The 27,846-nt window shown below is 40.5% G+C and overlaps 1 protein-coding gene and 1 long non-coding RNA gene across 9 annotated transcripts in view; both read right to left on the bottom strand.

Annotated features, from left to right (window-relative positions):
• Positions 1–27,846, bottom strand: part of LOC120371739 (glypican-5-like) — a 627,960-nt gene that overhangs the window by 544,215 nt on the left and 55,899 nt on the right. The window lies entirely within an intron of this gene.
• Positions 24–27,360, bottom strand: LOC120371743. The gene is made up of 3 exons (XR_005584556.1): positions 27,227–27,360; positions 10,679–10,790; positions 24–1,029 (listed from the first exon to the last, which is right to left on the bottom strand). It is a non-coding gene; the product is annotated as an uncharacterized LOC120371743 (long non-coding RNA).

Raw genomic sequence — 27,846 nt, 5'->3', positions numbered from 1 at the left:
AATGGCTTCCTGGTGTGGACGGGTGCATGGTTAATTCGAATTAAACGCTGCTAAATTCAAATTAAAGTCCTAGTGTAGACCAGGCCTAAGACTAGACAAAACTCTTCCAAGTTCGTACAATTGAACGATCTCTCATGGATGCTGCAGTGCTTTGATTTACTGTGATTGAACAAACAGAGCAGTGCTCCAGCCACACTGCCAGGATTTCCTGGCACTGCTACAGATGATACCACAAAGTCAAGTAAGTTAACAGCTAATTCATGATGTCAAGCAGCAAGTTTTGGGGTGGTCTTTATTATCAAAGACAACATCAGCTTTCACATTTTGGTGCATTAGTGTTTACCACCGTACTATCAATGTTTCCCATCTGCTGCTGTATAACTAAAGATCTGTCACTATCAGAAACTGTTTCACATAAAGAAATTTGTTTATTTATATTGATTTTCACTTTCCTTGGTAGTGAGTCCTATTGCAAACTCTTAAAGTACATTTAACACACACAGTTACATTGATCATGCTAATAAGATCATCTTTCTTAGCTTTATCACTTGATATTTCTAATGCTGATAAATGAAAAATTATACAAAGAAAAAAATCACCGCTTCAACAGACTAGTGGCTATTCCTTATTCTTTTTAGAAGTTTATCCATAAATAATTCCAGACAAATCAATAAGAGAGGGATAAATCTAAGAGGAGAAGCAGAGTCAGGTAATTTATGATACAAGGGGTTCTGCAAAGCAGTCAAATTAAGAATACAAGAAATTCCAAATGATAAAATGAGCAACAAAATAAGGGTGGATAAATCAAACTGAAGACAGATTGCCTGAGTGACCATTACATGATAGTAGAGCTTGCCAACAATAAGGAAATAGCTTCTGCTAACATTTTGCCCTCATCATCCAGAACTACAAAACTATGTGTTCTAGTCAACTTTGTCTTGAAATCTGGGCGGGATATATATAGAAAAAGCAGAGGTATGACATCTGGCCAAGATGTGACAGAATCCTCACTGATGTCTGGTCACTTTGCTTGATTAGGAGGAAAAATAGTTTGAGTTACAAGCATTTAAAAATTGCATACTGAATACATGCACTAGATTTACACATGGTGCTAGCATAGGGCTTGATCCTGCATCCACTCAAGCACTTCTTTGCTTTGAATTCAAATGGAATTACTCATGTGCGTAAAGGCATACACCCCTAACATCTTTGCAGGATTGAGGCTTAAAGGTCTGATCCATATTCTGCTGGAGTCAATGGTAGTTTCTTCATTGACTTCAGTGGGATTTGGAGCAGGCCCTAAATGCACACTTTTCACTGCCAATTTACCTATTTCAAAGACCTATAACTTAATACAATTATTCCAAGTTTCTTCTTGCTTGACTTGTATGCTAGATTTCATTGAGACCTAAAGGTTTGCAGAAAGGCAGATCAGTAATGTATGGATGTTTAAAATCAACAAGCAGCAACTTCTGCCCTTGTTTTCATTAGAATTCAAACTGAACCAATAAACAGAGCATTTTGTCAAACTGTATTAGACTACACAAAGCAAATGTCAGTAGGCAATATGATTTTTTCCTATTGCCAAATATTATACTGATGCTAAGCTAGTTCTGCAGCATTACTGAGATTTATTGGTCTGGAAAGAACAAGGAGTCCCTCAAGCTAAAAGAGTGATCTACTATGAGATTTGTATTGGATCAAAACACTGGATACAGTTACACCAATGGGACTAAATGAAAGCACTGAATTTACACTTATTTTTATAATTATGATGAAGTCAGCATCTGGCTTCCTTTGCTAATACTAAACATTTTTAGCACAGTTCATTGTTATGCTGTATAGCTAGAGTCAATTTATACTCTTCTGGACAGACACATCCTGGTGGGGGGGGCGTTAATAAATAATGTGACAGGGAAAAATATTGTTCACCTGCAAGGCTCCATCTAAAGTGAGAAGCTTTATTAAAGTTTGTGACATTTTACATTTGTCCTTTGACCTTGTTGAAAGGGCACTGAGACATGTAGTTGCTACTGCATTTATCCTGGTAATGAGCTAGCAAGCAATGCTTGCCACTTGTTACTGTGCAGAATAAAGAAATTTCTATTTGAAACTGGAATGAACCACTGAATCTCTCTTGAGTTTTGCCAGCACTGACCCATGTGGGTTCTTTAATTATATTAATCTGTAATTCTGGCATAACAAAGGGTTGCTGTTGAACTGAGATATAACTGTACTAAATGTTGTTCTCACCACAGGGAACAATAGGCCCACTCAATGCAATTCTAAACAGAGATCGGGGCGGCTCTATGTTTTTTGCCGCCCCAAGCACGGCAGTCAGGCAGTCTTCGGCAGTGTTTCTGTGAGAGGTCCGCCGGTGATGTGGGTGATCTGCCAGTCCAGCACCTTCGGCGTGCTCACCACTGGATTGCTGCCGAAGCCGTGGAACTGGCGGAACTCCCACAGAAACGCCGCCAAAGGCTGCCTGACTACAGCCCTCAGAGCAACCGGCAGGCCGTGGCTTGCCGCCCCAGGCACATGCTTACTGTGCTGGTGCCTGGAGCTGCCCCTGTTAGAGACAGTGGTGTTCAAGAGCAGAAACAGAGTTGGAGATTCATGGCAAAGTGCACTGATTTTTCCCAGATTTGACTCTAGGCCATGAACTGTGAACATCCTAATCCCACACAGTGGCAATAAGAAGCTCCCAATACCCTTGTGACATGTCAGGTAAAATCTGTCATAATGATTAAACTCCTCAAGTAAGCTGGTCAGAGAATATACTGAATCTTCCACCAAAAAGTTTTGATGAAATTTTGTCCTAAAATGTTTTGGGTTTTCATCAAAAAACAACAAAAGAACATTTTTGGTGTTTCATTTTATGATGAAAGCCACACAAAAAATTTGATGAAAACTTTTCAACCAGTTCTGCTCTTCAACCTACGGGCCATAGAGTGATGTATTTTTCCAGCTGTAGCACAAATCATCAAAAGTTGGATACTTTTCCATTGGGTGTCTGTAGTTAATGGGTTGCGCATTCTGCAGTTTGTACCCACAGTTCAAATGTTGGTGCAAAAACACTAATTGTGGGCATGTGTTTTGCACGTTCACATCTTGTAGGTGAAAATTGCACCAGCAACCTGGGAGAATGAGCCTTTTGAAACTCTAGCCTTATGTATTTAAAATTTTGAAAAACTTTCAAAAATCAACTAACAACTTTGGAATAAAAACAAACAAACAAAAAAAGTCAGACACTGGTTTGTAGGCCTCAAAACTAAACTGCAGCAATAGGGGTTCCCTATCTGAAAGATTTTTGAATCACAAAGATTTCATCATAGCTCCCTACTCCCCTCCCCAATATTTCACTACAATTTTACTTTCTGTATCGTGTGTGTGTGTGTGTGTGTGTGTGTGATCTCAGATTCTCTGTTATGCTTGGATTGTGAGTTCAGTGCCATCTTTTTGTTCTGTTTGTACAGCACCTAGCACCGTGGGTCATGGTTCATGCCTGGGGCTCCCAAGGACTACAGTTATGCAAATAATACATAATAATATTCGCTTTGATTAAAACCAAATACTATCTATAAAGTTTTCCATGTACGTAAGGAAAAGAGGCACTAAACGGAAAAGTTACATAAGACTTAATCTAGAGAGTGGGACTGTATCCAGGACCTAATCTCAGTCTCCTGTCCCATTGAGGCAACGTTTGCTCAGGTGCAGTAGTTTGGATTGAGTTAATCTCTGTTCTGTTTCTGGTGCAACATCCATTATGTACAATATACAGTACCCACTCTAACTCTTTCTATTACACACTAAAACCATATTAAAAGAGCATTATGCTTGCAAGTCAAGAAATCAAAAGTTATGAAATGTAAGAATTAAGGTTGCCTCTGAAACCTTAATGTGGCCCTCTTGTGCATGTGCATCATGATGCAGTCTTCAATTACACAATCACATACTATTTTTCCCTGCCCAATACTAGGACCCCTGCCCAATTCAGTGCATAGGATGGAGGGGGCTCACTTAAAGAGCAACCATCAGTATTTTGTTTTCCCTTCACTGTTTGATGTGTGGTCTCAGGCCTTATTTCTGATCACTGTTCAAACCCTGCTCTGAAGACAGAATTATTAATTTCCTCATGCGCTTTTGCATGGCGCTCATGACTTCAGTATCTGAGTGCTTCACAAACGTTAATGAATTTATCTTCACAACACCCCTTGGAGGTGAGGGGGGTTTATCCCCACTTTACAAATGGTGAATTGAAACACAGAGATTAAGGTCAAAAGTATCCACTAATTTGGGGGGCCCAATACGAGACACCCAAGGCCTAATTTTTCAAAGTACCTAGTATTATATGGTACTTCACATGTTCAAAGCACAGCTCTCCCATTGATTTCTATTGCAGATGTCAGTGGTCAGCACTTCTATACATAAATCAGCCCTCATGGTATCAAGTTCGCCCCCAGAAAATGAAGAACACACAGTTAGTGGCCACCTGGGAAAAGCTTGGTTCAGGGACTTGCCCAGCATCGCACAGGAACTCTGTGGCAGAGGCAGGGGTAGAATCCAGTTCTCCAGGGCAGCATTCAATGAGCTAAACCATGAGACAATCCTTTCCCTTCCTTCAATCCTTGCCCGAGTCACTATGTACCTTCCAAATTCTGCAACAAATGAGGAAACGATCCTACAGACAGCAGCGTCATTCACTACACAATCCTGATTCATCCCCGGAGCAGGTTCATCCTGTGCAGTGAATGAGATGGGGTGTTCCATGGAAAAAATAGTATGTGATCATGTAACCAAAGACTGTCATAATGCAGACACACAAGAGGGCCAAATTAAAGCCGTATAGTCAATGTACCTCTGAGCATTTTCAAAGCTCTACTTAGGCATCAAAATTTCTTTGTATTTACCTTGGCCAGAATAAAGCTATTTTCCATTTCCCTAGGGGCATGCTGGCGGTATTCATTCTGCACATTAGACAGCTGTCCACTCCCTATTCATTTACACTCAAGTTGCCATGAGTGTCAGTCATTACATATTTCTGGACAATACTAATCTGTTTGAGCTATGTTTACACGATGGATGCTATCTAGTCCATCATGACTGGTGGCCGTGGGAGTGTAGAACTCAGGAAAACAGGACTGGGAAGAACTCGGATGAGGACAGCGGAAACCGTTATTACACAATGCAGAATAAGAGGAACAAAGGGAATAGGATGCTGAAAAAGACAAAGGAAAAGATACAGCAAGGAAAGAAAAAATATGGTGTGAAGGTAAAAGAGAAGGAAGAAAAAATGCAAGGAAGACAAAGTTCCAAGATTATTTATAGAAGTGTAATGCAGAAATGTTAAAAGTCCAGCACAAACATGGGTAGGGCTTTCGTTAAGGACTTGGGGCCGAGAGGACTCCCATAGGCCTGGTTCAGCAAAGCACATAGGCATATGCTGAAGAAGGCGCTCAAAGCGGAGACAAAATTACTCACACACTAAAAGCTGAGCACATGCTTTGCTGAATCAGAGCCAAACTGAAATTCACTAAGATCCCAACTCAGGAAAGCACTTAAGCACATGCTTAAAGTTAAGCATCCTTTCAGAATAGGAATAATTTCCTGAATCATGGCCTCAAGCAGCTTAGGGTGAAATTCAGACCTGCACATATGACCAGAACAAAAGCCATTGCACCTCTTAAATCCCACTCAAGTCCTCAAAACAAATAAACAGGACATAAATGGTTCATAAGCCTTGTGCTATTCCCTTCCAGGAGGAATGACTCATTATCTCTGCCGCTAGCACTTCTCCTTAGTGTTGCTTGTGTTTTACTGCGATTAGCCTTATTTCATTACAATGTTTTTGTTCCATTAGACTTGGACATTATCCTTTAAAATTTCCCATTTTACCCTCCCCCCCCCTTTTTTTTTGTATTGGTGGCAGAGAATCCCAGATTAGCATATTTCTGAACTAAACCCTGTGGTTTGCTCTATATTACAAGGATAATATGCAAGTATCAGAAACAGACCTCTTAGGTTCAGGCATAAAACAATACAATTAAAATATTTAAAAGGCTGACCAGATTTTAAAAGAACTGAAGGTAAAACACTGAGGGACCACAGGAATGGAGGAAAAACCCATCCACTGCAGTAGAGTGGCTCAAATATCAATAAAAGATTTTTTTCCAATGTTAAATGTTGAAAGATAAGACTAAAAGAACAGGAGTACTTGTGGCACCTTTACAGACTAACAAATTTGAGCATAAGCTTTCGTGGGCTACAGCCCACTTCATCGGATGCTGTAGACCACGAAAGCTTATGCTCAAATAAATGTTAGTCTCTAAGGTGCCACAAGTACTCCTGTTTTTTTGGCTGATACAGACTAACATGACTGCTACTCTGAAACTTGTCAAAGATAAGACTGGCTCTCAAGAACACTAACAGACAGAAGAACTAGGCAATAAAGCACTAACAAATGCTGCCTGGTATAATTTACCTAAAGCACAGATCAGATTTGGAGGAACAGGATTTAAGAAAATGGATTAGGGACTATAAAGCAAATCCTGACTATAGGTAATAAAATTGCCCTAGACATTTACAACCAACAAAGCAATATGTGGCCATGGGCTGTACATGTCATAGGAGACAGAGTATAGTCTAACTATCTCACCAGTTACACTCCCAGAGATATTTTTGCAAGTTCACTCAATTCACATTACTATCAGGACTATAATTAGCCAATACTTGGTTTGTACACCAAGGCCTTTGATCCTGCAAACTCAAGCCCAAGCATAATTTTATTGATGTAAGCGGCTGCACTGATATCACAGGAGGTTTTTACCTAATTAAATATAAAAAGGAATAATATCAACAGTATAATATTCCTTGGGTTATTTATTCGGCTAATGTTCCAATATGTACCAATATTCAAAAATGTCACGCTAGATGACCTGACTAACTATAGGCCAGTTTCCTTGAGATCAATTCCAGGCAAAATAAAAGAAGCGCTGACAGAGGATTCAATTAATAAAGAATTAAGGGATGGAATATAATTAATGTCAGTCAACATGGCTTTTATGGAAAATAGGTCTTGTCAGGAGATAAGTTTGGTTGTTAAAGGAAATTGCACAGATGTAATATACTTAGACTTTTACAAGGCATTTGACTTAGTACCTCATGACACTATGATTAAAAAAATAATACTATACAATATCAATAAAGCATCTATTAAATCGATTAAGATTTAAGAGGTTTAATACTGCTTCTTTCAGATGAGAATTTGAAAGCAACATTAAAGGTCTATGTCCAGGTTTGTCATCTACTTGATGGCTTCTGATGACCTGGAATAAATCTAGGCTGTCCCTCTGGAGACAGGCAGCAATTCTCAAGATGTTCCAAGCTTTGTCTGTGTGATGGGGTGCTCCACTCACTGCTAGGAGGATGCGCCTCCTTGTCACTCTGGGGATTAGCTCAAGCCCCCTCCCGTGGTTGCATGCAGTCACCCTGTCTCTCTCTCTGATCAGCAGCCCCTCTCTCGTTCTGGGAACCGCAGCATTTTCTTCATGACTTGACCCTCTGGACCGGTCATTATCTATCTGTGTTTCCCCCTTCCGAGGTTCCAAAGTCTTCCTCCAGTAATCCTAGGCAGTCTTCTCCAGTACCGCGCTGATGGTGCCACTTCCCCAGTGGCCAATAGGGAAACCCAGGCCCACCCACCACTCAATGTTCCAGTCCAGGGACCCTCAACCCAGCAGTTCTGGGCTTTACTCTCCCAGCCCTCACTGTTCCTTCTCTGAACAGCTTCTTACAACTTCTGGTTCTGCCCCATTTCTCTGGGTGTACCAACTCCAACCCCTCCCCCTCCAATGCAGTGACTGCTACCCTTGTCTGTTGTAACTTCTTGGCTTTATAGGTCTCACCTCTTCCTTCCCATCTGAAGCTCCTTGTGATCAATCCCTGCTCCCTGGCTCTTCCCCCAGGTGCAGCCTGTGGAGTTAATAGGCCTACCTGGCCACCTTAACCCCTTCTGGTCCTGCATAGGGTGGACATGGTGTCTTCTATACATTCTCATATCGAGCTGTCCTCCATTTGCATAGTAGGTAATTGCAATGCCTGTGCGAGGTTCTAATGGGATTCACTGCGATCCATCTCTTAAGTGGCAAGGTGAAGCCAGGTGGTTAGTCTGTAGGATCTGTGATCAGGTCTTGATTCTTGGCCCTGCTGTTTTCCCCACAGTCTCTGCCATGAATTCATCTAGTTCTTTCTTTGAACCCTGTTATAGTCTTGGCCTTCACAACATCCTCTGACAAGGAGTTCCACAGGTTGACTGTGCATTGTGTGAAGAAATACTTGCTTTTGTTTGTTTTAAACCTGATGCCTATTAATTTCATTTGGTGACCCGTAGTTCTTGTGTTATGAAAAGGAGTAAATAACACTTCCTTATTTACTTTCTCCACACCCGTCATGATTTCATAGACCTCTATCGTGTCCCCCATTAGTCATCTCTTTTCCAAGCTGAAAAGTCCCAATCTTATTAATCTCTCCTCATATGGAAGCTGTTCTATAACGTTAATAATTTTTGTTGCCCTTTTCTGAACCTTTTTCAATTTCAGTACATCTTTTTTGAGATGGGGCAACCACATCTGCATGCAGTATTCAAGATTTGGGCATACCATGGATTTATATAAAGGCAATATGATATTTTCTGCATTATCTATTCCTTTCCTAATGATTCCCAATATTCTTTTTTGACCGCCGCTGAACATTGAGGGGATGTTTTCAGAGAACTATCCACAATGATTCCAAGATCTCTTTCTTGAGTGGTAACAGCTAATTTAGACCCCATCATTTCATATTTTTGTTGGGATTAGGTTTTCCATTGTGCATCACTTTGCATTTGTCAACATTTAATTTCATCTGCCATTTTGTTGCCCAGTCACCCAGTTTTGTGAGATCCCTTTATGGCACTTCACAGTCTGCTTGGGACATATCTATCTTGAGTAGTTTTGTATCATCTGTAAATTTTGCTACCTCACTGTTTATACCTTTTTCCAGATCATTTCTGAATAAACTAGGGAAACAAACTAGGGAAACACAATTAGATGGCGCTACTATAAGGTGGGTGCATAACTGGTTGAAAAATCATTCCCAGATAGTAGTTATCACTGGTTCAGTGTCACGCTGGAAGGTCCTAATGAGTGGGGTCCTGCAGGGATCAGTTCTGGGTCTGGTTCTGTTCGGTATCTTCATCAATGATTTAGATAATGTCATTGACTTATAAAGTTTGCAGATAATACCAAGCTAGGAGAGGTTGTAAGTGCTTTGGAGGATAGGATTAAAATTCAAAATGATCTGACAAACTGGAGAAATGGTCTGAAGTAAATAGGATGAAATTCAATAAGGACAAATGCAAAGTACTCCACTTAGGAAGGAACAATCAGTTGCACACATACAAAATGGGAAATGACTGCCTAGGAAGGAGTACTGCGAAAAGGGATCTGGATCTCATAGTGGATCATAAGCTAAATATAAGTCAATAGCGTAACGCTGTTGCATAAAAAGCAAACATCATTCTGGAGTGTATTAGCAGGAGTATTGTAAGCAACACACGAGAAGTAATTCTTCCACTCTACTCTGCGCTGATTAGGCCTGAACTGGAGTATTGTGTCCAGTTCTGAGTGCCACATTTCAGGAAAGATGTGGACAAATTGGAGAAAGTCCAGAGAAGAGCAACAAACATGATTAAAGGTCTAGAAAACATGACCTATGAGAGAAGATTGAAAAAAATGGGTTTATTTAGTCTGGAGAAGAGAAGACTGAGAGGGGACGTGATAACAGTTTTCAAGTATATATAAGGTGGTCACAAGGAGGAGGGAGAAAAATTGTTCTTCTTAACCTCTGAGGATAGGACAAGAAGCAATGAGCTTAAATTGCAGCAAGGGCGGTTTAGGTTGGACATTAGGAAAAACTTCCTAACTGTCAGAGTGGTTAAGCACTGGAATAAATTGCCTAGGGAGGTGGTAGAATCTCCATCATTGGGGATTTTTAAGAGCAGGTTGGACAAACACCTTTCAGGGATGGTCTAGATAATACTTAGTCCTGCAGTGCAGGGGACTGGACTAGATGACCTCTTGAGGTCTCTTCCAGTTCTATGATTCTATGAATATGTTGAATAGGACTGGTCCCAATACAAACCCCTGGGGACACCACTATTTATCTCTCTCCATTCTGAAAACTGACTATTTATTCCTACCCTTTGTTTCCTCTCTTTTAACCAGTTACCGATCCATAAGATGATCTTCCCTGTTATCCAGTGACCGCTTACTTTGCTTAAGAGCCTTTGGTGAGGGACCTTGTCAAAGGCTTTCTGAAAATATAAGTACACCATATCCACTGGATCCCTCCTTTGTCCACATGCTTGTGGAGTCCCTCAAAAAATTCTAGTAGATTGGTGAGGCATAATTTCCCTTTACAAAAACCATGTTGACGCTTCCCCACAAATTATATTAATCTATGCTATGTTCATTATTGCACAATTGTACTAACATATTATTTCTGCTTCTCTTCAGAAGGATGTCGGTAAGATATGCATGAGGATGGAGAGCCACTCTGTCTGTGTTAACTTCATCACTCCTGTGACATAGCAGTATTCAATTGCAGGTCAACAAATTTCATACCATACCAACTAACTCACAGATCTCAAAAAGTAGTCATCAATGGGGAATCATCACTGAATGCAGGTGTTTCTAGTCAGGTTCCAGGGACTGGTACTAGGCCCAACACTATTCAATATTTTCATTAATGATCTGGAAGTAAATATAAAATCACTGCTGATAAAATCTGAAGATGACACAAAGATTGTCAGAATAGTAAATAATGATGGGGGACAGTCATTCATTCAGAGTGATCTGGATCGCTTGGTAAGTTGGGCCAATTCAAACAGAATACATTTTAATGCAGTCAAATGCAAGGTCATACATTTAGGAATAAAGAATACAGGTCAGAGCTACAAATAGGGGACTACATCCTGGCAAGCAACAATTCTAAAATGGATCCAGGGATCATAGTGGACAAAGAACTCACCATGATTCCTAATGCGATTCTGCGGCAAAACAAGCTAATGCGACCTGTGGCTGGATAAATAGGGGAGTGTAGCAGGGTGGACCTGTGCTATTGCCCTGAAGGGGTTAAAAACAGCCCTGGGAAGGGGCTGTGGCTGGAGAAAGAAGCCTTTAGGCTGAGGCAAGAAGCCTGGGCTGATTGGGGAAAGTAGGCTCAGCTGTGGCCATGCTCCAATCAGGCCCAGCTGGCCCCTATAAGAGGCTGTGAGCCAGAAGCCAAGACAGTCTCTCTCTAGCTATAGAGGGAGATGGGCCTGGCTGCAGGGAGCTGGACATAACGTACCTGAGTGAAGCAGGGCTGGGGAAAGGCAGAGGAGCTGGGGAGCTCTCGCCTGGAAAGCCCCAGGCTGCAGCCTAGCATTGGGCTAATAGGTACTGGGGGTTGCAGAGGGCAGCCCAGGGGTAGGCCAAGGCAGCAGATCCAAACCCTCCTTGCCAGTGATGAGTAGGCTGATACTGCAGTCTGCCCCAGGGCGTGGGGCTAGACAATGACTGGCAGTAGCCATATACTGAGGCAAGGTGGGGATAGAGGGTGGGGGTTCCCTGGGGAGGGGAGACCCTGAGAGAAAGGGGTTACTGCCGGGGGGCAGCATCTCATGTAAAAGGGCACCGGGTCCAGGGAGGGACACGGGGCCCAGAGGACAGGCGGATCACCAGCCTGCAGAGGGCACTCCAGAGCTGAATCGAGCTAATTCCCGGAAGTCACCAGCAGGAGGTGCCGCGGGGTGAGTCCGCTCATCTACAGGGAGTAATGAGTATGAGCAGGGAAGTCATTTTAGGTCTATGTGGCCTTGGTGAGACCAATGCTAGAATACCGCATACAGTTCTGATGGCCACATTTTAAAAAAGATGTTGAAAAATTGGAAGGGTGCAGAAATGAAACTGTTTAGCTGAATGAAAAAGAAGATAGAGAGGTGACTTGATTTCAATGTATAAGTATCTTCAGAGAGAGAAAATACTGACTTTTACAGGACTCTTTAATCTATCAGAGAAAGGTTAATACAAGAACCAATGGCTGGAAGCTGAAGCCAGACAAATTGAAATGGGAAATAAGGCACAGATAATTTAACAGTGAGAGTGATTAATGACTGGAACCAACTATCAAAAGAAGTGGTGGATTCTTCACCTCTTGATGTCCTCAGATCAAGACTAGATGTCTTTCTGAAAGTTATGCTTTAGCTAGTCACATGTTATGCTTTAGTCAAGCACAAGCTGTTAAGTTATTGGGCTCAATACAAGGGTAACTGGGTGAAATTTATGGCCTGTGAAATACAGGCGGTCAGACTAGATGATCTAATGGTCTCTGCTGGCCTTAAACTCTATGAAAACCCTCTTCACATCTGCACAAATGATTGATGCCAGCAACCTAATTTTCAAGGGATGCAAAGAGTCAGAGCTGCATTGATGTTATAAAACTTTTACTTTTTAACATACTCTGGATAGAGATTAATATCCTCTGCTCTGTATTTATCATGGGTTCACTTGCCTGGAAAGGGGATATGCCAACACTTTGGTAAACTTAGCAAGTATCTCTGCTTGCATTGTATCTCCTTAAGCAGCCCTGGAACCTTTGTTGAACTGCTATTGCATAATTTTCCACAACAGTGGTAGGAAAAACATTTAAATTCTGGGTTTTTCATTTCATTCTGGTTTTAGTATGCATATCACCATTTGGTTTGCATTGAAAAATTATATGCGTTTTTTCAACAAAATGTATTCAGTGAGACCCAGATTCAACAAATCACTTAAGTATGTGCTTAACTTTAACAACAGTAAGTCCACATCTATTAAACTAAACATTTAATCACAACTTTAAATCTCATTGACTTTTATAAAATTTAAGCATATGCTTAAGCACAAGCTGAATCCAGACCTACCGCTGTACAGTGGAGTTGTAATCCTGCTTTATATGTTGATGTCTTTACAATGTACAGAAAGATACAAAATCCAGATAAATAAATATAGAACTATTTCCCATTTATCAACTTTCAGATTTTAACAAAATGTCATTTCTCAGTTGCAATATTATAAAACAAATTTATCCCTGATCCTGCAAACACTTATACAACTGCTTAACTTAAGGCACCTGAATAGAAATTAAAGATTTTCAGGATCAGGGGCCTCACTCGTTAATCCTTTACATGTGACCCACTCACATTTTCTAAAAAGTGTTAATGGCAAGAGCTAGCTTTGATCATATAAGCGCTGAAACTTTGAAACAGCTAGTGGAAATAAACACTTGTCTTCATCAGTCATGGAAATGTAATTCTAAGGGACACCTTGGATTTTAATTTGAGGATCCACACACAACACAATAGAATATTGAGGCAAATTCAAAGTCTTGACCCTTATCTTCAAGGTACTCAGTGCCCTGGGCCCAGGATATCTAAAAGAACCTAAACCACAGGATGAAGACTGGGATCAACAACTCCGCTCCTCTGGCCCATTGGAACCCTACAAGAATAAAGCAGTGCGGGAAACAGAGCTGTCTTAGAAGCTTGTCTGAGACCATGGATTAAAGGAATTGAGGACCATCACAAACCTCATCACCTTCAACTCCATATGTAAGGCGTGCATCTTCTACCTGCCTTCTCTAACACAGGCACAGAGCAACTCATACATACAAACAAAATAAAACCCTACTGAAACAAAACACTCCACTGCAAACACACAATCCTCCTTCTAGGGAATGATTGGCGAGAACAAACCACACGGCAGACGTTAATCACATTGCTAAATGGACTACTGGATGGTGCAAAGGTACTACCATGATAAGCGTGGTACGAGAACAGTACAGAAAGGAACACTGGAAACATATTGCTGCTAATTAATCAATAAAATATGCTAAGCTGAAAAGGCTTAGAAAAAAGCCCATGAAAAGTGAATGAGAGAACATTTTAAGTACACTTGTCTCTAAAAATCCTTGAGGATTCACAAGAGGAAGACGGTACCCTGTCACCTAGTGGAATTCAGCACCCTGACCTAGGCCCCCAGTACAATGCATGGGGAGAATTAGGCATCTAAGAATGGGACTCTCAAAAACCAGCACACTGAATGGGGAGCTGTCTAAGCTAGCTAATAGAAAATGCCAAGGAGAGGAGCATGGCCCAAGGGAGTTAGGTGCCTATCTCCCCACCTCCTAGATGAGTGCTCTGACCACTGGGTTATAGTTTCATTCTCACTCCGTCTGCCCCAGTGAATAGTTAATTATTTATGCACACTAGAACAGCTTCAATGGGGGGCGGGGTGTGTGTGTGTGGGGGGGGGGGGAGAGAGAGAGAGAGAGAGAGAGAGAGAGAGACTCACCCCAGAATATATCATAGCCCAGTCGTAAGGGCACTGGAAAGTGAGTGACCCAACTTAAAATCCTTTCTCCACATCAAACAGAGGGGGGAATTGAACCTGGGTCTTCCATCTCCCAGGTGAGTGCCCTAACCACTGGGATAAAGGTTATAAGGGGACCACCCCCATTTTTGTATGATTTAGGCATGTTCAGAGCACTCCTACCAGATCAGGCACAAAAGGCAAGATAGATACTGGGATGCCTAACTTGTGAGTTGTGCTGGGACTTAGGTGCCGAGCTGCTAGGTGGTGGCAGGAATGAGATGGCTGTGGCATGCCCAGCTGCCGAACGTAGGCACTTTGAGCACTTTAATGGTGGAAGCTTAGACACCAAGGGAACTTTAATTACGTACAGAGTTGGGCGGCAGCAGAGCAGTGGTTTTGTGAATGCCAGTGGTGCATAAAGGTGGGACTCAGGGGCCTATGTCTCCCCTGTGAATTTCACCCCTTGTGTGATTCGTTCCAAGCTTTCCAGGAAAAAAAAAATCTGTCCTGGAATGAAATTCAGCATGTGAAATTTGAGGCGGATGGTCTTGATTTTGCTGAAGTGGGAGGTGAGGTACAATCAATCAATAATCAGGCTTATAGTACTAAGCTAGCTTCAGCCATGGAGAAACTACACCTCTCCATAATAAAGAGGATATTTCTTTTAAACAGCTGCTTCTGAAGTGCCACCTCTATAGAAGAGTGCTTCAGTTAAATGTATCTTAACCAACCAACCAAAGGTGCTCAGATACCATGGCGACAAACACAGTGTCAATACCTAGATAAATGGATGGTATTTCAAGTGGTACAATTAATTTTTTCTTTGTGGAAAATGGAAAAAAGAAACCTTCACAATTGTTCTTTGCCCGACATATAAAACAGATATTTAGTGAATTAATTTTATGTAAATTTGTGGAAATGTATAAGAATGTGAGAAGTCCCCTTTTTTCCAGTAAAAGGCCGGTGACACATCCACAGATAGAATGTGAATGAAATCAGGTTAAAAAACCCACACAAACCAGTGCTTGATGCTTGCAAGCAGGGCTAAAGGCAAGCCAAAAATAGGACTAATGAGTGGAGGGCCTTTACACTATTACGATCCAAACATTAAAGCAGACCCAGATACCACTAGATCATAATGGCACTATCTGAAGCATGGGTTGGTAGCTGCTCATAGGTTTGAAACAAGCCAAGGTGAAAACTTGTCCAAATAACTCTAAACATCACCATAAAGGTTTTGTTCCATTTTTTGAACCAAATCACTAATAAAACAAATCATCATATACAAGAATCTGGGAAAACCAATGGTTAATCTGTAAATCTTAAATGCCCTAAAGCAGTTAAAATTGATTTCCTGGGGGATAAACTAAAATGTGTGGGAAAGGGGAAATGGACCAATCTTACTCCAACCCACCCATGCCTTTAAGCACACGAAGAGTCCCAGTGAAGTCAAGATTGCATCCCAACTGTGTAAAATCACCCTCCAGAGGCTCTGCTGCAGAGAGAAAACAGCCTAGAACTGTTGATCTGAGGGCTCAAAGAACTCAAACAGCAGAATAAATAAGATATACACAGAGTTTAGTGCATTACTGTACTGCAGAAGATAGGCAGCAGATAAGCTGCTTTGTAGATTTACGAAATATATTCCTTTCCTGTTTAACCTGCAAACATCTGTGGAAAACATACAGGGTCTAGTTCTGCCATACTGAGTAGTAGCTTATTGCAGGAGCAGTTACACAGAAAACAGTGGGATTACTTGCAGAGGAAGGTACTACTTAAACTATGAATCATGAAAGCAAAAATTTGGCTGCTACCAAGTTGTGATGAATGGTGGCCCGGACCACCAAAGAGCATGGCCAAAGTGCACCTGTTACACTCATCATATTAGCGTGTGACTAGATAGCAGGAAATGCAGCAGGGATGTACAACTGATTAGTGATATATTGCAATGGACACACATTAGTTATAAAATGGCTGTTCCCTTCATAAATTAAAAAGTATAGGAACATGCCCTAGGGAAAGAAAGATGGTTCTGCGGTTAGGAATTTTATTCACTTTGGCCCTAGTCATGCTGTCAGAGCTCTGTGAATAGACTTTGCCCCAAGATCAAGGAGTTGTAACTTATTCCCCTTTTGGTCCCCACCCTCAACACAGTGGAGGATCTGCCCCAAAATTAGATGGTTCTGTTTCACTTTGGGGTTCTCATAAACACATCAGGAATAATTGTTCCTCATACAGTCTTTTGATCTTCAGAAGTGTTATTTCAAATTTGACACACCCAACACATTGTCATCTGTGCAAAATCAGCAGGAAGAGAGCAATGGGAGGTGACTCAAGGAAAGAGACAAAACTTGATTTCCTTGAGCTGAGGAGAAACTAAAAGGATGGCTCTCAACTGCAGGGGCATAGAACGGAGGAGACTGTTGGCTTCTAGGCATAATTCCTTATTCCCCAATGGATTTTCCAGGCATCAGGCTCCTCTGGTGTTTGAGGGTAGTCTGGAGAAGACACATTCTTCAGCATGAACACATGCCCCGCCACTCTTGTGGCAGCAGACATCCAGGTGAACAGCTGTGGCTAAGTTATCTCTCCCAGAAGCAGCATTAAGCGAGTCTGCATCTGAAACTTTATCAGAAGGTGGATTTGGCTAAGTGCTGAGCAACATCAGCATGGGAGAGGAGGAGGAGGGCAGTGGCATAAAGGGGAAGGCCTTCCTTGGGGCTGGAGGGTTCCAGTGAGTCACAACTCCCACCCCATCCCCTCTCCCAACAAGGCAGATTGAAAGGAAAGTATGCATGGGTCACTTTGCACAAGGTTTGTGGTCTCCCTATCCTTCTCACATGATTTTGGTCTTAGGCTTTAAAGCAATAAAGATGGATACATGAATATTTGTTAAGAAATATTTCCTACCTCCCCCAGGAATATCAGATTGCTACATTTCCTCTAACCACATCCCAAGCCCTGAAAGGTGTTGTGTCCCTTTGCCTGCCATTCAAACCTACTCCTGCTCCTGCCCCATTGGGTGCTTAGCCACTTGCAGTGGGAGCAAGCCCAGCTGTATTGCAGGGGGATTCTCCAGCTGCTCTGTGCCTCTCCGCAACTGGCTTTTTATGTTTCACGGATTTCAAAATAAACTGAAAAATGTGGGGACAAAACCCACAACCATCATAAACCAAGATCAAACACAAACAAAGGCAAGATGCCGGCATGAGAAGCAGACCTTGATGATAACTCAGAAACTCATAGAAAAGCACATCCTTAAATAATGTTTATAGCCGTAAGACTACTCCGTTCAGATGGATTATAAAATTAGATAAAACTATCTAACTGCCTTGAGTGATGACAGGGAAATTAACGTTTTCCCCTGCGCAGCGGCAAGAGATTTCAGATAAGATTTGTGTCAACCTTCACGGGATAAATCATGACAGGCCTCACTCTTCTCTTGTTTATACCAGCTATAAGCAGATGTAACTTGATGGACTTCAGCCAAGTTACTCCAGATTCATACCAATGTGAGTAAGAACAGATTCAGGCTCTAGAGAATGACAGATAACTAAGAAGTTTCAGGAACCTTCATTAATTTATTTTGCAATTTCCTTCAACCTATGCCATTCTGATCTTATTTTATCTTTGCCATGCATCAGCTGACTATTTCGAAACATGCTGTTCTCAGATATGTAGATTAAAAAAACACCCAAATACTTAATATTTTCCTATATTTCTCTGGTTCTTGTCCTTGAATTCCTAAGTATTCCTACTTGAAATTCCAAATTCATTAAAATATTGCTGAGGATAAATTTGCATCAAGGAGATTCAGTACAGAAATAAAAATCAGAGCCAGTAAAAAAAAACACAACGAAATAAAAAATGTGGAAAGTTTGTAACATTTTTACTAAAAATGTGCGCTTCTTTTCCAATTGAAAAATTTGTAAACAATGTTTTTCAACCAATTCTGGCAGTCTATGGGTGCTAAGGATCAGAGCTCTCTGCACAAAGGCCCCATGAATAAGTGGGGCCTCTGTGCAGACCAGTTTTATGTCACAGATGTTACAACCTTAATTGTTTCCTGACAACACTTGTTAGTATCATTCAATACACAAAAGTCTTTGTAAATTTCTGTCCTTACATTTTGGTATCGAAGTAGTATTGGTTTCCTCCCAGTATTTCATATAATTGATTCCTGGTCAATGACAATGTGGGTAAGATCCTCAACTACTATAAATCAGTATAGCCCCATTCCATGCAATAACACCAATTTACTACAGGTGAAGATCCAACCCTATAGTCTGAGAATTGTGAAACAAGTATTTTTAATTAACATTTCTAGCTTGTATGTAATAAAATATATAGCATCATAATCTCATTTGATTTTGGACTAAACCTTCACAAGGCTAGATTTTAGTTCCTCTTGTAATTACAGTTCATGCAAATTATTAAACTCAAATGAAACCTCAGAAGTTTCAAAAAGGATAAAAAAATCCCATCAACATGCTGCATTTTATTTTAATACTTCTTGCTTTCTTGCAGGCCCCCTGCATGAGCGGGTGAGTAATTCTACTCTCAGGAATCTGGTTTTTTGGGTCAAGTAGCAGGTTGCGAAGAGGAGGTTTCTCAGTAATACTGGCCTATTAGGACTCACGCTAACTATGATTCACACATTTGCCATTTAGAAATATATATTTCATTCAGCTTCACAACAACATATCTATGTTTGGGGAAATTAAAGCCTCTCCTTTCGTTTTCTTAGTCATTTTTAAAAGGAGGTACACATTTGTTTCATGCCGATGAGGAGCTAGAAGGCCGATGCAAAGTCACGGACAGACTCTCACTGGCTTTAATGGGCTTTGATTCAGGCCTTGGGTGAATGCTTCATTCAATTGTGTAAAGACTATTTTTAATAGTTTTAAATCATAGGGGAACATGTTCATTTGTTATACCAGGTGAGGAAGAATATTCATTTTGGTAAGGGCTACTCTGACCCATGCTGACAAGCCATCTATCTGTATCTGCCTTCTTTCCATGAATAAGTGGCTTGATATTTAAAGGAAGACCCTCAGCTGGTGTCATTGACTTCAATGGAGGTCTAAGAGTTTACACCTGTTGAGGCTCTGATATTTAATGTTTATATTTTCTTAAAGTTGGAAAGAACTTTAATTCCTATTTGTGAATCCCCAAGTGAAACCTAGAATAAGCAAACTGGGGCTAAAAAGGCACTTCTCCTGCAATCCATTTCTGATTTATTAAATTTATTTTACCGCCAGATTATGTGCCGACATCTTTATTAATCCAATCAGAATCTGGAATAATTGTCTCCATCACGGATAAAGACACCAAGTCAGCTGTATATAAAGCTGTTTTGTGTTCTTAGGTAGCTGTCTTTTCCCCTTTCATCTCATTATTTGATCCAAGGAGGAGCAGTGAAGGGTTTTAGAACAGTAACAATAAACAATAACCCTGTCTGGTTATTCTGGTTAAGTTAAATGAAAAAGGAATATTTCCATTAATAGCAATAGCAGACAATCAAATGGAGTATTTTGAGCCACAATGAAATTCCGTACCTAGGCTAAATCTGGCAACAACTTGAAACATGAACAGCAACAGCATACTGTCAAGCACCTTCTCTGTATCTAACAAAATCATCATTGTTTCAATGTTTGGTTTTGCTGCATAAATAGGATTTCCTGAGGCTCATCTCTCTTCCACAAAGCCTGCTTGGTCATTCCACATACTATCTAACCCGACAGTCAATATTTTAGATAAATGTTGCATGTGAATTTATCTCTGAGATTAGCTTTCATGCAAATCAGAAAAAGAGAAGAGAGGAAGTTATTTTCCAAGTTTATGAATTACTCAAGGGAAGAATTTTGCTTTCATAAGAGACCTTATACATTTTTAAAGGATAATGAATTGATTTGCAGAAGTCTGGGAGACATCAATAGCAAAGCAATTTGGGCTAAAGGATTTCTTTTCCTGCAGTTGTTTTATTGTCTTTTTAATTTCAAACTCATCTAGTAGTACCCCTAAAACTTCCCTTTGTTGGTCATTTATTTAGGCAAGATTATCTTTTCTAAGTACTGTTTTATAGGTGACTGTAGTTGAATGAGATCTTTATGGAGTATTTAAAGGATTAGGTAAAAAGCAACATTCCTCAAATGTCCTTAATATCTGTACATTTACAGCCTCTTTTGTTTTTGAGGACTGGTGTTTTGACCGCAGGGTTAAAATTTTACTATGTAGAAATACATTCAATTTGTTCTTTTTTTCCATTAAAAAGAAATCTGAAGGTGGTACATTGTGTTGCAGTAGCTAAAAAAAATTCAAAACATGCCTTGCTTCCTGGAGTTTTAGAAATACAATTGAGAGATGGGAGTTCTAGACATTTCTTTTTCTAGAGATACCATTAAAGGGCCCAGTCCTGCAAATCTTAACTCAATCATGCAGTCGGATGGGATAATACTTGTACATATGGATTACTCACATGTGTAAAGGCTTGCAGTCCTGGGCCCATAGGCCCCTGTGCAGCAAAGCACATAAGCATGGGCTTATTCCCAATGAAGACAATGGCAGTTACATACATGTTTAAAGTTAAGCAAGTGCTTATGGTCCAGATTTATAGAGGTTGTTAGGCGCTGATCCACTCAACATTGCAACATGTAACTGAAGTAGGAGCCTAAATCTCATTTTCAAAAGCAATTTAGGTACTTAGGAACCTAAGTCTCAATGAAAGTGAATGGAATTTAGGTTCCTCTTGCAGATGAGATAGACTCTTAATATCAGCAATGCCCAAATACCTTAAAAAATCTGGCCCTTATAAGTGACTTGCTGAATCAGAATCTTTGAGTCTAATGGGTTTCCCCACTAGTATAAATTGGCATATCACCCCAGAAGCTAGTGGAGCTACACCAGCAGAGGGTCCGACTCCAAGGTCCTCTTTCAAAGGAAATCATCTGTACACTCAGGATGACTGTTGATTGTCCTCCAAGTTATTAGACAGAAAATCATCAATATTTGTTTGTTACATGAATGGAGTATCTTATCAGAATAGCCTGGATTGTCCCCTTGCAGAGCCATGGAAGGAGACTCCATGTGTATCTCTCCCCCTTAAGCAGGGGAAGTAAGGAGCAACACCTTTAGGGCACCTTCTCCCCTTCCCCGTGCTGATGTCCCTTCCCCAGGGGAGTCCAGATGGTGGGAGCAAATGGAGGAAGGGGGATGCTTCTCCCAAAAGACATTATCCCCTTCTCTCTGCCATGCTTTCCACCCATAAATCTGGGCCAGAAGCAACAACTCATATTACCTCTCTCCAGGTCCCGACGCTGCTACTACTGAGCAGCCACAATCAATGGACAGCATGGATCCTGCTGGGTTTTGCTGCCAGGAGGTAGTATGACTAATGAAGCAGCAGCAAATATCCATACAGATTTAGATGCTCAAGAGGGAGCATATCTTCCGAAATCTGTAGCCCCCTAAACCTTGAATAAGTTATCAATATTGGTGCAACACCTGTCTCCTCATGTATGGCACAGAGTGCCAGGGACACAAAAAAGGAGAATCTGATAAGCACCCTGCTTTGCTTGGCCCCTCTCTCCTCTGAAATCCACAAAGCAGGGAGAGGCTGTTGATTGTATAGTAAACCTCCACTTTTGTAAACTGAAAGTTATGTATAGTAACAGACTTCAAAGTCACCAATACAAGAATGGGTAGAGAAATTAGAAGATCCCCCGACGCCCCTCCCCTGCCATTAGTTACAGTCAGCATGTTTCTGGTAGACATAGATAATTAGCCCAAGGATTTTTAAGTGCAAAATAGAAACAGCAGCCATTGAATGCAAAGGAGCAATACCAAGGATACTAAATTAATGACTCTTTGATGCCTATTGCTTCCAGTAAAAATCCATGTTGATTTATGTTATCAGATCACCGTGATCGATTTGCATTATTTTCCCCATTTCAACCAGAGAATGACTTAAATGAAACTATAAAATGCGCTTCTGCAGACCCCTTTGGATTCTGAATTTAGCATGACCTGTCAAGTGACTGCTAGAGACGCAAGCTTTTATTCATTAGTCAGTCAGTCTCTCTAGCCCTTTTCCTTTCAAATGCGAACCTCAGTTACTAGCCTCACAAGTGTGGGGGCTGATGAGTGCCCTTACAACTTGCTAGGGGCCTTCTCCTGCAGAGAGGAAAAGGTTCACAGAAAGTGGGGTGGGGAATACCCCCGAATTCTTCACCTCCAAACCCTTGTCTCACCAGCCTTGTGGCTCCCTGTGGACTTCCACTACAGCAAACCAGAGAGCTCTCCTCTGTTGAGTCATAGAAAGGAACATTGGGCGGAGAAGTGAGGAAGCAGCAGCACTGTTTTACTAGTGCCCCTCTCTCTCACTCCTCCTGCAGCACCTCTGAACTGCACCTGAGCATGCTACCTGCTCCTGTCATCCTTCCTCTGGCCTCAGCAAGAACGCTTATTCCCCTCATTATCCTTCTGCCCCCATAAGTCCCTCTTCCTCAATTGCTCTTCTCCTGCGACCACTGCTCCACCCCTCTAACTCCTCCACCAGAGACCTGATGACTGGGAACTCAGCATCATTTCAGGGTGTGAGAAGGTTGTGCACGAGAGAAAAGGATGCATTAGTGCACTTCTGCCTTCTTCACTCAACAAAGCTCCTGTTGGGGGGTGGGGGGGGGAGAGGAGGAGGGGATTGCATCAAGAGCGCTCTGTTAAGGAATGCAGTTTGCAGTATTGTGTGCTACTAACTCATCCAGACCCCAAACCATGCAACTTCCTTGCAGCACAACCTGGCAGATATTTAAGAGAGAGGATGATAAATAGAGATTAAAGCTATCTCATATTTATTTATACATTAATTTGCAATATGCCTATCAGAATATCTATACAAAATTTCAAAGCCCAATCAATAAGGCTACAGAATCAACCCACTCCTTCAAACAAATCACATATGCTCCATCTTGGAGACAGACAGCAAAAGCATTCCAACCAATCATATCTGGCATGGTGGAGTATAGGGGAGGAGACAAGCTCAGAGACAGCCAATAGAACTTTATATAAAATCACGAGCACCCTGGTGTACACTGGAAATGAACATTAACCCACGGTAGAGCTTGAAGCAGTTGTAAGCTCCATTTAATGCATGGATAGCCACATTCTGCATCTGCTGATGTAGAGTTTGATACTCCCTTATGCAAAAATAGTTAAGTATAAATTACAAAGTATTTCAGATTACTTAGCAACTTCTTTTGTAGTTATAGTCAAACATCTGATTTTTAGAGTGCACATCTTAAGCTTTATGTAGGGATGGTGGTAATTGTGGATGTAATATTACACTGAATAAATCCAAATGCCCAAAGGAAACAAACAGAAATAAAGAAAAGGCTTGCATTCAAATAGCTACATTTCCAAGAATTTGCACTCCATATGCAAGGCTAAAAACATGGAAATGTAATCCAATAGCTGGACAGGCACAGAAGTAGAAGCCCATGTTAGTTTCACACTAGTGCAAACTTGCACATAAATAAATTTATGGACATTTTTGTACCTGGGGAAAAATGAGCAAAATGGTTTGGAGTCTGATCTAGAGTAACTTTTTGCTGACAACTGTGTTTACATACATTAACATGCTCATTTGGCAACAGGCCTGGGCAAACCTGTGTTTGACCAGCTAGCCCCAGGTGTTAATGATGTGCCACAATTCACCTTCAAAATATTTTATATTTATATCTTTGTTAAATGATGAAAATGTTAGCAAAGGGAGGAAGTTTTAAGGGACTGAGTCTCTCTCATTCACTCCTGTTTAACTCAGCTGGCATCAGTAGTGCTCCTCCCAGTTTACACTGCAGTAAGAGTAGTGTTAGACCCAGAGGAATTAGGTTATTGTCGTGGCACAATGACCACTAAAATGGGCTGACCCTCCACTGGACTGGGGCGGGGGAGTTGACTCTAGGCAGATATGCTCTCTCCATCACCTCCAAGAGGAACATCTCGAGAACAAGCATAAAAGAAGAGAGAAGTAGAAGAAATAAGGAGACAAATAAATAAATAATAATAAAGCACATATATCCCAACATGTTGTATGTGCTTTGCATGTAAGATATACAATTACAAATCAAGTCTATAAAGAATCAGTTTTGCCTTTTTTCCTTTCAGAACAAGCTTTGCCATTTCCTTTATTTCATACAACTTTTTAAATGTATCAATCTAGGGACCAATGTCCACAAGTGTGAACCTTCCTAGATCTGCCTTGGTCCCTTTCTAAAGGAAAAACATTTCCAAGCATGTTCATCTCTTCAATCCTACCCCCTACCTGGGAACAAACAGGTCATACAGTGTGTCCTGAAAGGCACAAGCTTTTTGTGGAGATGATGTTAAGTGTTGCAACCCAAGCCCAGAACCCCAAACTTGGATCTGGGGAGGTAAACATTACCTTGTTTTAAATTTGGGAAAAATGTAATTTTAAGTGCTGAGACCTCTACCTAGTGTGCTGACCAGTATTGTCTCATTGTTTCCTTGTACTCTCCCATCAGTCTGTACCCAATGTGTCTTGTGTGATACTTAGACTGTAAAGTATCTAGGGGCAGGGACTGTCTTTTTATTCTATTTGTGTACAGTGCCTACCGTGATGAGGATCCCATAACAAATAAATAACCTTTTTCTGTTAACTTGTAATTTAAAACAGTTTTTCCAAACAATTAAAAAAAAATCTATCCTCTGAGAACATGCTCTCAATATTTCCAATCAGTAAAACCTATTAAAAAAGTATTTAAAAAGTACAAAAACATCCTAGAAAAAATTCATTTGTTGCTTATCTGTTCTTAAGAGAAGGAATGACAAAATAATACACTCGTCCTCTAAAAGGATTTAGAAGTATCTAAACCACCACTGTGCATTTCCCTCCTGGAACATATTCAATGTAATGAAAAAATACTTCCTAATGCCATTTTATCCTGAAAAGTTGTTTTTATTCTTTTACAAGTCACTCATCTACACTCTGCAATGGGCAGGTGATATAATGCTGCAAGCTGAAATGGAACATTGTTATTACCGGGCTATAGGGCGAATATTTGCCTCTATTGTTTTCTGCAGAACACATTCCCTTTCAGATAGCTGCTCTCTTAACCTTGTCAGTCTCACTTACTCACTTTCTTTTAAAAGCATAAAAATGTGACAATGAGGGTAAAGTGACAATTGCCTGGAAACCAATTCTTTCATCTTTAGTTGATTACCTCCAACGGCTGCTTTTATTGAATTGCCCAACAGTAATAATACATAACGATAACATATATTCTTCCTCAAACGACATGTTAAATTGTGCATCTAAAAGGCGTACAAGGGCTTGCTTGATCAGTTTTCAATTTCATAACAGACTAATAAAATATCAAAACCAAGTTACCAATTAATCACTTTTCTTTACGAGGCAGGGAAGGGGATGTGTAATTTAATCCTGAAACATCATTAAAATATTATTAGTTATATATTGCACGTTGTCTTTGGCAGCTGCCTAAAGCCCTGTTTTTAAAAATTTTGCCCCCAGTTTCCATTACTGGGATGAATTATCTACCTTTGGCATGGAGGAGATTTAATCAATTATGAAAATTGGAGTATACTAAAACCCTGCCAGGTTTAAGATCTTCAGTCTGAACACAAACTTTGATTAGGCCCATTGCAATCTGGACTACATTATAAATATACTCATAAAAGCATTCAGGAACAATGTGTTTGCCAATGCCCCCATTCAGCAAGCACTTGCTAGTATCCCAGTGAAGCCCAGAGGATTTAGGGGTGGTTTACAAGAGGAAAGTGACCAGAATATCTTCCCATGTAGAGAGACTATTATAGAAGAAAAGTGATTTTATTCCAGAATAATTGACCTGCTTTGAAAGTGCATTAATTATTCCAGAATAGAATGTCCACTAAGGGAACTATTCGAGAATATCTTACTTCGCAATAGCTATTCCGGTCAATTTCCCCACGTAGACAAGCCCTCAATCTTATTTGCTTGCTTTGCTCTTTGTAGGTTTTTCCACATTTTCTTTTTATTAATAGACAGTTTGCTCATTTATCTTTGTGCTTCCCTTCTTTTGAGACTTATCCATCAATTATCTATTGACTTAATCCTCCATTGTGCATTCATACACTGGGGAGGAGGCAATGGCCAGCCAGGGCATTTTCACAGTGTTGAAGAAATGCACTGCAGTCATTTAAAGCCAGTTACATTAAAAATATTGGCACGCACACTGATCAATAGATCCCCATTAAATTGTTCTGCAAATTTAGCAATCAGCAGATTTCAAGAGTTAACTCTTTCCTGTTTTCCCACAGAAATATGAATCAAGATGGTAACTGTGATGATAGGTGGTTGAAATAGGGAAACTCAAACATTTAAAATGAATAAATAACACATTATATCACATATTAGTTGTACTGCAGTAATGTGCAAAGGTCCCACTGCCATCCTCATTGTGTTAGGCACTGGATAAGTAGATAATGGAGAGTGTCCCTGCACCAAATTGCTTACAATCTAGAAATCAGATGAGAACCAACATATGGAGTTAGGCAGACAGACTAAGGAAGCCCAACAACAATCACATGACTACATGGGTTAAATTGATCTTATCTTATTTGTTTTGACTTTAAACTAAAACTAGTTTTTAATGTAATTGGGTTTTACCTTTTGACATATAATTTTAAAAATCAAGGTCACCAAATCCTCTACTAAGTTTCCTGATCCTAAATGTGTACTTTCTCAATACTTATATTTAGAATATTTAAAAGAAGCCTACCAATACACACAGATGTTATCAAAATCAAATCTCTCGGTATAGGAGTCCAAGCAGTGAATTTCTAGTAATCAATCAGAGGAGAAATATTTTCATATTCATAGCACTGCTATTAAGAAATAACAATGCAATTATTATGCAAGTCCCTGGATTCTGCGTGGCTTACAATGGTTATCAGTCATCCAGAGTACACAGTTCTGCAAACCATACAGTTGAAAAATAACCACATAGTGATGTCACAAAGCAGACTTGCACACTGTTTCATGAATCCTGTGTAACAGAGGACACACTGTACTATTATCCACTAGTACTGCTACAGCATCCCTGTACTCTGATTGGCTGAGATAAGCCTATTTCAGTATAATTAATTATAAGACCTGATACAAGGGTCCTCTCTACATTTAAAAGGAAATAGATTATGTTTGCAATGCAGTCAGTTACCAATTTTAGTGATCATGTAATGACTTCTTTGGACATGATTTATGTCAGTGGACCTGGTTTGCAAGACAGTGATTTATAATCGAGAGCTAGGATTAAGTGTTCCCATTAGGTTTTTGTTCAATTTTTCATCTGAGGCTGCTATTTTGAATGCTTATCTGAAAATCAGCTGAATTTTTAGGATA

The sequence above is a fragment of the Mauremys reevesii genome, linkage group 9 (genome assembly GCF_016161935.1).
Source record: "Mauremys reevesii isolate NIE-2019 linkage group 9, ASM1616193v1, whole genome shotgun sequence".
Lineage (NCBI taxonomy): Eukaryota > Metazoa > Chordata > Testudines > Geoemydidae > Mauremys > Mauremys reevesii.
The sequence above is the reverse complement of the archived record's forward strand: the minus strand, read 5'-3'. Positions and strand labels throughout refer to the sequence as shown.